The 13862-nt window shown below is 39.5% G+C and overlaps 1 pseudogene; it reads right to left on the bottom strand.

Moving 5' to 3' along the window:
• Positions 1–1008: 1008 nt before the first annotated feature.
• On the bottom strand, positions 1009–1651 carry LOC140509275 (transforming protein RhoA pseudogene; annotated as a pseudogene).
• Positions 1652–13862: the final 12211 nt, after the last annotated feature.

The following is a 13862-nucleotide window of genomic DNA, read 5'->3' on the forward strand; positions in this document are numbered from 1 at the left end:
AAATTAACTGATACACAAAAATGTTTAGTCAGTTGGGAAGGAATGAGAAGTTCCAAGGGGGACCTTGGCCATGAATAAAGAGAATGGGTAGCAAGCTCCCCCAGGAGATTAAGGGGAGTCACCACTGGAAGAGTAAGAAATAAAGAAATATTGTATAGACCAAGATGCTGCAACTTGAGTTCAGACCTATCATTCTGAACCACAGCATTGCCTTGGGGTGGAATCAATTCCCCATTCACTGACTCCCACTCCAGGAGACAGGGGTGACACTGGCCTATGTTGTGCAAAAAAGGAACTACTAATGGCTGTCATTTACTGGAGGATGTGACAAACAGGAATTTCAAATGCTTTTTCATCTGACTTTATGTTCAAATGAACTTTGCTAAAAAACAAAACCCAAAGAGATCTTGTGTAGAGATAACATATCAGCATTAGGAAATCCAATTATACAAAAAATACGCCATCTAAGCTGGGGTAGATATATTTATTTTTTGGTGGCATGCATTAAGTGGCAGTAACTCTAAGGTAACTAAAATGAAACCACAGAACTGTAGCTTTGCCACAGCTGTACAGGGACTTGTTGTCTCTGGCTGGGTCCCATTTTCAAACAGTTGAATGATACCTCAGAGCTATACCAATGAGAGCCTTATAAGAGGTCCTGCTCTGAAGTGACTTTATATTTATTACCCAGAGGGCCCTGCAGTTGACAGCAACAGGACATGTTAGGTACAAAAGTAGTTAAAGCCCAATGCACAAAAGTATTACCTTTTCTCTCTTTAGAAAGAAGCAAGAAGTTAAGAATTTCCTTGAATTAGTGCCAGATGTACTGGTTGGGAGAATGAAGAAAGTTATTAAGAATAATATCAGAGGGACCCTGGTGTGCACAGGTGTGTTGGGCACAGACTGTCGTTAAGCAATCATGGGTGGCTTCTAAATACTGGTAGAAAGATGATTTATGATTTGAAAATACCTTAAAGTAAGTTATGGATAAATGAAAAAGGTCAGTAATCATACACTAAGATTAATAAACAGCACTTCAAAAATTAACTGAGTGAGGGCTTGGGCTTTCCACTATGTTTACAAGACAAGGCACCCAGATGTTTTCTTTCCACATCTGGCTTGCAAAGCCACTCTTGTGACCATTTCACAAACCTTCCTCACATTGTCTTTGGTCTTTGCTGAACACTCCATATAACCAAATGCACCAGTCTGATTTGCCATGTCTCTGCCTTGTTCAGGTTTCACTGGCTCCTGCTTCATCTTGGCCAGCTCTTGTCTCATGTGCTCACCATTTCGAAGATCTCCCAACCAGGATAATGGTCACCTTGGGACAGAAATGCTTCACCTCCACGGTCCTCTTCTCTGAGATGTTTTCTAAACTATCAGGGCTATTGATAGAAAAAGAGATAAGTATAACATCAATATCTGGTTAGGAAAGAGATCTAAGGTGATCATAATCTTCTTGAACAGCTGTGTCCCACAAAGCCAACTCCACTTGTTTTCCATCCATTTCAATATTTATTACATAGTTTTTAAACTCTATGGGCACATAAACCTCAAGGAATTGGTCTTTGCTAAATACAATCAGCAAGCATGTCTTACCAGATGCACCATCACCAACCATAACCAACTTTTTTTGGATGGCGGCCATAGCTTAGGCAGTTCTCAAGTCTATCTGCACCAGACAAGATGCTCCACAAGCCCTGTGTTCTAGGACTCAGGCAGTTTCTGTTGATAATCACTCTTAAGCCAGGAGGGTCCAGAAAAAAACTATTAAGTGGAGTTTGGGCAGGGACCTATTGTTGTCCAATTTATGGGCTTCAGAGTGCCCTGGGTTTAATAAGGTTTTGAGAAAGACAACAAAGAAAAAAGACAAACAGAAAGAAAGAAACAAGGAAAGAAAGAAAGAAAGAAAGAAGGAAGGAAGGAAGGAAGGAAGGAAGGAAGGAAGGAAGGAAGGAAGGAAGGAAGGAAGAAATTTACTAGCCAGTAAATCTCAAGTTAAGTGGGCATCTTCTGGCCATCCAAATTTACCTTCCTTTGAGAGGAGAAAGAAGGGAGGGGAGAGAAGGGAGAGGATGAGCTGAGTTACCCAGCTAGCTGGGTCCCCATTCACTTATGTGCATACACAAAGAGGCACAAATCTGCTATCTAACTCCTCTTCAACCCTCCTGACTTTCCAGCATAGCTGAAGAGAACAGTCATTTTGTAGACAGTTTGAATGGTGACCATGTTGTTGTCAGATTCTTGGAGTCCATCAGGACATTCTAGAGAAGAGTAGTCTCACCTTGGTTCTATAGAAATCATCTTGGTTGAGATGGGATGCCAGCGTTTGGGACTCCGTAACCACATCCACACATGGGCCATCTTTTCTCTTTCTACCTCAAATACTGCTCTATATTTTGCCACTCCTATCTACCTACATCTATAGTTTTCTCAGTCTCATTTTTAAGATCTCCTTGCCTTCTAAAGCTCCTTCCTCTATTAGAGTCTTTGCCTAGTACAAAGTCCCATGTTGTGTCCCATACAACTCTTAGTATGATAAGAAATGAAGTCCTACAGAAAATTTTCTTTTACAAATTTTTCCATTGATTGTTTTTGGAAGATATTCACACAATGCCCCGTAATGCTTAATTTTAAGATCACTTAACTCTAAGTAGGGTGGTAAGCTCTCTTCAGTAAGCATGGAGAAGGGCCTATCTCCTTTCCCAAAAGATAATCTCAGTGTAGAGAGAACTAAGCTAAGAAAAAATGATGAGAGCAGATAGCAATCAGTAGTGGCCACTACTGAGCCAATTGTTGGGGCTTAGTTGTGGAACGAAAAAAATATGGTCATGGTGAGGAAGTGGGCCCATGTCATCATATTCATCACATTTGTCCTTGCTGGTAGCCAACCAGGGACAGCAGAACAATTGAGTGGCAGAAGCAAGAATGGAGTAGCTTTGTCCCTTGGCCCTGAGGAGTGCATAAATCCTTCCAGCCAGTACATTAGGCTAGAACAAACAAGGCCTCCAATGCATTTGAAATTACCACAGGACAGACAAAGTGCCTGGAGTCAGAGAGAGTTGTGGATAGGCTGAAGTATTGTTGGGGCAGAGGAACATGGTTGTAGGATTCTGACATTTGTTTCCCTTTTTCTATATTCTGTGTGTAGCTTCTTGTGTGTCTTGCCAACCTACAGTATCTGAACTTTGGGAATGTAGGTTACCACTGAGGACTGATCTGTGATGAGTTCTTGATGTAAGATCAGTAAGGTTGCATCCTTGAAGCATATTTAATAACACTTCTCCCCACTCTTTAACAGTGGAGTGAGAAAGCTTGGTAGCCTGATATTTAGGTGGTAAAGAGAAGAGGCTCTACTTGATCCTTTTTATACAAAGCTTATCTTCTCACCCTTCAACAGAATGATGTGTCCTTCAGTTGTTTTTTCTACTAGTGGTGACAAATTGTGACTGCTATTTATACACTATTTCAAAGTTTAAAAAAACTCTTCTCATACATTATTTCATCTGAATCTCATGCCACCTTTGTAAAAGTGAGTAATATACAGGGGTATATGACAGGAAATGTATAACACACAGGCTCTCTATGTATGCCCAGCACACATTTATGTTTAATCCGTATTATTAACATTTTCTTCTTTACTTTAAGTTTAGACAATTCACTCATTAAAACCATAAAATGAGCCCCAGTTTACTGCATTTGAAGATTTCTGGGGTGTAAATGCTCACAGTGACAATTTAATAGTCGCCTCTTGCAAGTCAGTAAGAGCTGGCTTCAGTCTACTCCTGGTATAGGTATCATCATCATGGCAGCTAGGTGGTGCAGTGGATAGAGCAGCAGTGCAGGAGTCAGGAGGACCTGAGTTCAAATCTCACCTCAGACACTTGACACTCACTAGCTGTGTGACCTTGGGCAAGTCACTTAACACCAATTGCCTCATCCTGGATCATCTCCAGTCATCCTGATGAATATCTGGTCACTGGATTCAGATGACTCTGGAGGAGAAGTGAGGCTGGTGACCTGCACAGCCCTCCCATACTCAAAACAAAGTCAAATGTAAGTCATGTCATCATTTTTCTGATGGCATGGTCTTTTTCGGCAACAAAGGGCGAACATACATCATCATCATACCCATTTTATATAAGGGGAAACTGAGGCTCTCTTGAAACTTCAACCTTTCCCTAAGGTATCTGTCATATTGCCTTTAAAAACACCCAAATTTCTTCTATCTCAAAAACACCTTCACTAGATCCTACTATGCCCCCAAGCTGTTATCCTTGCTTAAATTCCTTGAGAAAGTCTTACTGTCTCTACTTCTCTATTCACTTCTCAAACTTGGCAATATGGTTTCTGACCTCATCCCTCAAATGAAACTAAAACTTCCTAAAGAGGAACTTCAACATCTCAAGCATGGTTCACCCATCTCTAAAGGTACCTAATTATTGTTGTTGCTATTATCTTGGATAGGATCTGTGATTTCACTGGTAAAAGGTATAGCCAATGATTTGTCCAAGGTCACCTAGCCAAAGGCTAGATTTGAATGTAGATCTTTTTCCTTCAAGGTTAGCTCAGTTCTACCATGGCTACCTAACTCATTATCTCCAGGCAATGAAAAGAGACTGCTCCAATAAGGGTTACTCTCAGAATCTACTTCTCCTGGTCGTTTCTTCAGAAGTAAACCAAGGCAGTGAACCAGGCAAGACTTGAAGCTTACTTGTGACTGCTGGCTCTTCCTACCAAGATCTCACTCTATTACTCACTTTTGCCAAATAGACATTCCAAGTGACCTTACTGTGTGAGCTGTGTGGCATCATCACGTTCCTACTCCCTTGCCTTTGATCCCATCTCTCAAAATCAGTAGCACTAAAAGCTGTGGCCTTTTACACCAGATTTGGGGAGAGGAGTAGGTCATTCCTCGATTTTCCTTTCATTGCTTCTTCTGTGCTCCATTACATTTCCTCAATGATATTCCTTAATTAAACACAATGTGTATACCCTTCACATGGCTTACTTAGATTTTTTAAAAACTCGAGCCTTTCTCACACATTTCCCTATTCAACATGTAACACCTCATTATATGTTAATCCTTCCACTCCCATAGTGTATCATTTACTGACCTAAGTGACACAGTTTCACATACCAGTAGTTATATTAAGAGGGTCACTTAAGGGATTGGATTGAGTGCCTCATTCTTCAATTCCTGTCTTGCTTGGTCTGTACAACAAATGACATAATTGTCTCTGGCTTTGGAATTAAAATTATATTTAAAAAAGGAAAATGCCCTAGAAAAGAGAATTATTCCTCTAATATCCCCCTTTTTCCCCTCTGGTGATTGATGATGAGAGGATTTGGTCATCTGAAAAAACTGATTTTTAATTATTCATAGGCCTTTTAAAGCATAAGAGTTTAATAAATACTGATTGAATTGGAAAGGGGTACTGAATAGCGTGCTGAACTTAGTTTGAGGAATACCTAGGTACGAATCTCACCTTAGCTACTTATGAGCTGTGTGACCCTGGGCAAGTCACTTAACCTCTCTGGGCCTCAGTTTCCTTATATGTAAAATGAGACAGTGCTATATTTGATGACTTCTATGGTTCCTTTCAGTTCTAAATATGAGACCCTATGCAATTTCTAGGTCAGTCATTCCTAGAGCAATCCACCTTTCTTAGGTGCATTGACCTAGAAATGTTAGATATTTTTTCTAAATTAGTAAATACCTATTTCCTAAGATCATACTGTTGTTTAGCCATTTTTAGTTATATCTGACTCTTCGTGGCCCCTTTTGGGGTCTTATGGGCAAAGATACTGGAATGGTTTGTCATTTTCTTCTCTACCTCATTTTGCAGATGAGGAAACTGAGGCAAACAGGGTTGCATGACTTTCCCAGGTTCACACAGCTACTAAGTGTTTGAGGCTGAATTTGAACTCAGGACTTTCAGATTCCAGGTCTGGCACTCTATCTACCGTGACACGTACCTGTCCTAGGTCCTGAGGTCATAAGATTATAGATTTAGAGTCAGACATTAGAAGGGGACTGAGTCCAAACCCTTTACTTTGCAGATAAGGAAACTGAGGCTGAGAGAACTTAAGTAACTTGATCAGTTACACATCTAGTGAGTTTCTGAGGCAAGATTTGAACTCAACTCTTCCTGGATCTAAGTCCCGTGCTCTGGACTTGTCAGGAGACATAATAAAAAATGTAAAAATAATAATTTCAGTGTTATCATCTGTGAAATGAAGGGTTAGATTAAATGAGTTGTGAAGTTCCTTCCTGCTCTTTTTTTGGCAGTGATAGTGGTGGTGGCGGTGGTGGTGGGTATCTAGATCTGTGATTTCATTAGTAAGTGTAACTTGGTTTGCTTGAGATGTAGATTACTCACATGTAATTTAACAGTCTTAGGGATCTGTCTGGGGCATTAAAATGTTAAGTGACTAGTCTATCATCGCACGGTATAGATCAGAGGCAGGATGTGAACCCAGACCATCTCAGACACAGTCTCTGTGCACTTTGCTACTGCTCTTACATTTTTTGATTTTAGAATCGTACAACTAGCTGTGGGTGACAACAGAGAAGTCAATGCAGGCATATCTAATGCAGGCAACATAGGCGTATCTACCCATATCAAAACAGTCAGTACAGGCATATCTAAATGAAACTATACCTGACTTAAAGCTAGAATTCTATCAGTTCAATGGGCTGAGAAGCATGTTAATAAAACTGTCTTTGTGTCTCCAGTGCCTAATACAGAGTACATAGAAGGTACTTAATAGATACTTATTGAATGAATGAATGAATGAAGTAGAACTGGTGTTTTTGAAGTGTCCACTTGAATGATCCACAGAGATGACTCACAGAGAAATGGACCAATTGGATTTTTCAGTTTGGTCTGATACAGCCTTGGTCATCTAGATGTATCTAGTGTTGTGAATACAATGAGAAAGATTTGTTGTTTGTTTCTTTTTTAATCACCAAAGAAATTTAAAACTTTGATTCCCTCTAATTTTCTACCCAGGGTGAAGTGAAGAGACTAAGTCTTTTTAAAAAAAATACCCTGTTTCAATGATATCTGAACATTGTAAACATTGGCAGAAGTATCATAAGTGATTTTTTTTCTGGTGCCACCTTATTTTTCATTCTAGTTATGTTGTTGTTTGGACCTATGATTTCTGTCGCTGTCATCATTTCTGTCATTAGTATTGGGGCAGCTAGGTGGTGTAGTAGATAGAGCACCAGTGGAGGAGTCAGGAGGACCTGAGTTCAAATCTCACTTCAGACACTTGACACTCACTAGCTTGGCAAGTCACTTAACCTCAAGTGCCTCATCCTGGGTCATCTCCAGTCATCCTGGTGAATATCAGGTCTCTGGATTCTGACGGCTCTGGAGGAAAAGTGAGGTTGGTGACCTGCACAGCCCTCTCTCACTCAAAACAAAGTGGAGTGCAAGTCATGTCATTATTTTTCCGATGGCATGGTCTTCTTTGGCAATGAAGGACAAACACACATCATTACTATCCTAGCTTCTAAGAAGGAAACTTCCTGTATCAATGTAGATTGACAAGAGTTTTACAACTTATAGGCTGAGAGAGCTGCCTGGGAGCACCCAGAGCATGTGACTTGTCTATGGTCAGACAGTTGCAGTGGTGAGACTGGAACCCAGATCTTCCTGATCCATATGACTGGTTCTTTATTCAATATTCTATGCTGCTTCTCATTTCATTGTTGTAGATGAAGAGATTACAATTCCTTTTACTGCATGGCAGGCTTAGTATTTTCCTGGAAAGAGAAACCATCATACTTTCCCAGAATTCAAACATTCTGATTGCCCTGACTGCCATGAGTAAGCAGAATTTTTAAGAGTGGGCAGAAGAATATTGAGGCCAAGAACTGTTTTTGCATGCTTTTTATCAGTGGAAGAGAGATCTTTTTTTTCCTGATGACCATCAGGAAAACATACATTTATCTATATGTCTTAAAAATATATTTGAATTTATTTTTCCCATGTATTTAAATAAATTTTTATTTAAAATGTGTTTCAAATTACAGATAATTAACAGATTAAGATGAAGAAAGGTATGTAGAGTGAAGAAAAGCAGGAAAAATGAGGCAAAGCTGGATAAAGGGAAAATCAGATAAAACCAGACAAGAGAATGTCAAGAGAAGCCACTTTGGCTCTTGCCACTGAGATCCTGTAGTGGGGTTAATTGGCCCAGGGTGCAGCCTGGGGTCAGGAACACCAAAACAAACTGCCAAGGGAAAGAAGCAATTAGGAGTTTGAATCAGTCATTAAACTGGACTTGGAAATAGAAATCGGAGCATCTGGGGCCTGGTGGAAAGGGGAGCCGATGGGGGAAGAATTAGCTGTGGTAGACACAAGAAGAAATGAGGGGCATAGAAGTTATGACTCTGCTGCTGAGTTCAAGGTAAAGAACACCAGATATCAGGGTCAGCAGGGTAAGGGAAAGCCCACACACAGGTCAGGCTGGAATGGTGTAGGGCCAGAGAGTCAGATTTCCTAGTGGAGTCTCTTCCAGCACCTGTCCTAGCTGTCAGCTAACTTCTGGGTGTATGGGCAGCCTGCCTGCTTCTAGAAAAGGAAGACCTAAACTGAGTGGGCACTGAAAGAGAGAAAACACAGACAAATGGGGGGAAAGAGGAGAGACAGAAAGACAGGCAGGGATGGGGAGAGAGGCAAAGAAAAGGAAAGACAGGGATGCAGAGACATAAATGCCTGGAAAAAGACATGTATAAAGGAAGAATAGACATTCATAAACACATGAAAAAAATGAAGCAAGATAAAAAGACACTTAAAGAAGTTCTGAAAGATGATGGAAAGTAAATTAAGGTGAAGTGATTAGCGTCTCCAAATTTAATTAATCTGGTTCCCAGAATAAATCATCCCATTCATTCCTTGTTCTTTACTGAGGTTTAAGCTTCAAAGTAAGTTATCACTGGTCTTCTAAAGCTCACAAATTGATTAACTGCTGTTTCCAACTTTTCAACTGTTCTCCTTAAAATTTTGGCGGAGGTTTTTAACTTTTTGGTTTCTTTTTTAAATATCACAGACCCCTTTCTCTGGAAAAAAAAACTAATGCAAACATAAAATGTGTAGAATTCTAAAGGAAACCAATTATATTGAAATATGATAATAAAAATATGCAAAAAACCCCAAGTACCTAGGCCTCAAGTTAAGAACCCTTGCAAAAGATCTTCTTTTCTCTAAATGTGGTATTTAGAGCAAAATGTAGGGGAATAGGAGAATGATTTCCCAGGTTACAGGAGCAGTGACCAGAATTCTGTTGTCTTGGAAGGTTTTACAGAATCGTGCCAAAAAGCTGAAGGCTTTTCTTACCTGTTCAATGTGGTCATAATTGCCTCTTTATCTCAAAACAGAAGAGTTCTTCAGTACTGGGACACACCTGGAGGAAAAGAAGCAACCAGGAGTTTCATTTTCTCACTTATTTATTATCACTTTATTCATAAAGTGATCATGAACACAATACACTTTTTTTTTAGTGGAAGCTCAGAATTCAGGATAGGAGAAAGGGAAATTGACAATGATTTTTTCTAGTCTTATACTTGGGCATCTAAGAAATTCTGGTTTGGCCTCTGTTACCTACTAGCTGTGAAACCTTAGACAAATCACCTAACTTGTTCATAACTCTGCTTTGTCAACTGTAAGATATCTATCTTCCCTCACATGGTTGTTGAGAGTAAAGAGGGGATGTGAAAAATGAAAGTGCTTTAAAAAATTAAGGTGCTATAGCTCACCTTTATGACATACCTTTGCCATTTTCAAAATGTTATCCACACAACAACCCTGTTGGGTATATAGGTAGTGTCAGTGTGACTGTCCCCATTTCACAGATAAGGAAATAAGCTTGGGAAATGGCAGGCCTTATTTTTCATATTTGCTTTTGTTGGGAAGGAGAGAGACAGAGACAGAGAGAGATTGAGAGAGAAACACAGAACAAGAGACAGAGGCAGGTAGAGAGGGACAAAGACAGAAGCAGAGACAGATAATGAGAACAGAGCCAGAGAGAAATAGAGATAGCAGCAGGGAGAGACAGACACAGACAGAAAAACAGACACAGACAGAAATGGAGACAGACAAAAATAGAGAAACAGATAAAGAGAAACAGAAATGGAGAAGTAGAGAAAGATACAGAGATAGAGAGGAGAAAGAGAGGCAGAGACAAAGACAAAGAGAAAGGGAGATAGAGATAGAGAGACAGAAAAACAGTGTCAGAGACGAAGATTGAAGCAGAGACAGAGTCAGAGAAACAGAGAGACAGAGAGAGGTAGGAAAAAAAAGAGAGACAGAGACACAGACAGACACAGCGAGTCCTTATCTTACAGAAGCAATATTCTAAGGGAGAACAAGTGCATAAATGGAGGACTGGAGTGAGGGAGAAGGGTGAGTCCAGGTGCTAGAAATGGTGCACTGTGGCAGGAGAGGTCCTTCCTATAATAGTGATAGTGGTGGTGGGCGTCACCAAAAGGGTGGAAGGAAGGTTCTCTAGGGTGGAAAAAAAAAGAATTAGGTTGCTGTTGATAAACTCAAACTCTGAAGAAATAAAACTCACCATAGAATGTTCATTTAATTTACACTGCTCATTTTACAAACAAAGAAACAGGTCTGGAAATGGGAAGCAATTTGTCTAAGACTGTTCCCCATTCCCAGAATTCAGTGTTTTCAGCTCTTCCTCCCTGGAAGCTCTACTTTTCTTAAATGTTCAGTTCAAATATCATCTCCTACATGAAGATTTTCCTGTTCTCTACCGCCTCAGCTGTAAAAGTTACTACTTATATGCATCAAATATCATATTTACTTATACACATACATGTTGTTTCTCCTGGTAGAAGAATATAAGCTCCTTGAGGGCAGGAGCTGTTTTATTCTTAGTATCCTAGTGCCTAGCACAGAGCAACCACTTGATAAATGCCAGTTGATTAATTCACCCATGAAAGTCATTTGAGGAAAACCAGGTCTCTTAGCCTATTATTCCACATTGCTTCTCTACTAGTCCATAAATCAACTGCTTCATAGGAGTGATACAAGATGAAAAGGAAGAAATGATCAGGTTGTGGCATTGCATTAATTAGCTCTTTCACAGGACCAGATAAAATCTTGTTCAACTTGGTTTTCTAGGATGGTAAGTGATCTCTAATGACCTGAAAGTTACCTATCCCTTTCTTACCCAAAGGATTAAATCCACTGTTTCTCTTGACCAGGCTGCTGAATAACAAATCTCAATACTGGCTTCTAATACGTAACTTCATGAACTCAGCTCTGTTACTCCTTTGGTTTTATGTGTGTATGTGTGTGTGTATACAGATATTTAAACTGCTAACAAAGTACCTTATGGTTTTTCTCCAGATTAGGAGATTAGGCTGCCATGAACACAATATTATTAATACTACCATAACACTCTCATAACATGTCACTGAGGTCTATAATCTGATTAGAAGTAATAACTAAATAATTACTAATGTTGTTGTTTAGTTGTTTTTCAGTCATGAATGACTCTTCATGACTCCTTTTGGGATTTTCTTGGCAAAGATGCTGAAGTGGTTGGCCATTTTTCCCTAGCTCATTTTAGAGATGAGGAAACTGTGATAAGTAGAGTTAGTTGACTTGCTCAGGGTCTCACAACTATTTAGTGTCTGAGGCTGGATTTGAAGTCAGGTCTTCCTGACTCCAGGCCCTGCACTCTATCAACCGCTCCACTTGGTTGCCAGTTCCTAGTGTCATATTTGACCAATATGAGTTGACTGTGATCTAAATGAGAATGATGAACACATTTCAGTTTCCTGAAAAATGAAAGGTGTCTCCCATCTGCTACATGACATCAGCTTGGAAGAACTTTGCTTTCAAAAGAACAAATGGATGGAAAGAACAGGGAAAGGTATTTGACCTATGATTTCATTGGTACAGGGAACTCTTTTTTTTTTTTTATTTTGTAATGTTTAACAATCACTGCCATACAATTGCGATTTTATCCCTCCCCACCTACTCCCCACTACCCCCCTCCCTCCCCACGACTGCATACAATTCTGTATAGATTCTACATATACTTTCCTATTGAGTATATTTTCACTATAGTCATGCTATGTAGTCAGACTAAGATAAATGAAAGAAATCGTATAACAAATCAGAACATGATACACAAACACATACACATACACAAACATGATCTGCTACAATATGTGAGTGACTTCCATATTTCTTTCTCTGAGTGTGGCAGACATTTTGCCTTGAGATCCTCCATTGGGATTTTTTTTTTTTTTTTTTTGGTAAGAAGTTCTTGTGTTATTACAAAAATCTAAGTCTACCAGAAAAAACTCTCACACACTGTGGTTGTTGCTGTGCATAAAGTTCTCCTGGTTCTGCTCCTTTCACTCAGCATCAGGTCATATAAGTCCTTCCAGGCCTCTCTGAAGTCTTCTTGTTCATCATTTCTTATGGCACAATAGTACTCCATTACATTCATATACCATAATTTATTCAGCCATTCCCCAATTGATGGACATCCCCTTGACTTCCAGTTTTTGGCAACTACATAGAGTGCTGCTATAAATATTTTTGTACATGTGGGACCCTTTCCCATTTTTATGATCTCTTGGGGATATAGTCGTAGTAGCGATATTGCTGGGTCAAAGGGTATGCACATTTTTGTAGCCCTTTGGGCATAGTTCCAAATTGCTCTCCAGAATGGTTGGATGCGCTGGCAGCTCCACCAACAATGAATTAGTGTTCCAACTTTCCCACATCCTCTCCAGCATTTATCATTTTCTTGTTCTGTCATGTTTGCCAATCTTATAGGTGTGATGTGGTACCTCAGAGTTGTTTTGATTTGCATCTCTCTAACCAATAGTGATTTAGAGCATTTTTTCATATGATTATAGATAGCTTTAATTTCTTCTTCTGAAAATTGCCTGGTACAGGGAACTCTTAACAAGCAATCTCCTACCTAAGCAGGACTGCATGACTGCCCTGATAAGTTAAGTGACTTGCCCAGGATCACACAGCTAGTAAGTAAACAGAGCTTCAGCTCCAAATTCTTTCTGGTTCAGAGGTCAGCTACCCAGCCTGTACACCAGGCTGGAATTAATGAAGAAAGTACCTATTCAAAATTAAGTTGTCACCTGGATACAGTTTAATGCTTTCCTTTTATTTTCTTCTTGATTCTGCAAAAAAAAAAAAAAAAAAAAAAAGCAGGATTAGGGAAGTAATGAAGTCCACTATTGCACAGTCCTACTTGAGTAGAATGAGTTTGCTTGTCAGAAGTTCCCTGTACTGGAAATATTAAATTGGATGATTCTGTAATTATAGAGAAGACATAATGCTAAAATTAGTAACAAGAATTGTGCTGAGCAGCTAGGTCATACAGAGGTGGAAGACTTGTTTCCCTGCCTCAACTAGTTTTCATCTTTAGAGTCCTTGCGTCAGCCCAAAGGAGCTGCCACGTGGATCCTGAGATTGTGGGATGTCCTCTCCCTTATTTCAAATGTTTAAGATATGAAAGGAATGGGAGTGTGTTACTGCTGTGAGAGCTGAATCTGGAGTTGATGAGGTGACAGGGTATAAGCCTCACCAAAAACTTATTTGCTCTGAGTCTTAATTTCCCCTTCTGTAAAACTGAGATATTAATACCTGTAATACCTGCCTCATAGAGTTGTTTTGAGGTTTCAAACGAAATATATGTAATATACTTGAAAATTTTAAAAGATTGAAATCATTTTTCATATTGTTATCTTTTTAATATTTTACTTATTTATTTTTAATTTTCAACATTCATTTCCATAAGATTTTGAGTTCCAAATTTTCTCCCCATCTCTCCCCTACCTCCACCCC

Source organism: Notamacropus eugenii, chromosome 5 (assembly GCF_028372415.1).
Source record: "Notamacropus eugenii isolate mMacEug1 chromosome 5, mMacEug1.pri_v2, whole genome shotgun sequence".
NCBI lineage: Eukaryota > Metazoa > Chordata > Mammalia > Diprotodontia > Macropodidae > Notamacropus > Notamacropus eugenii.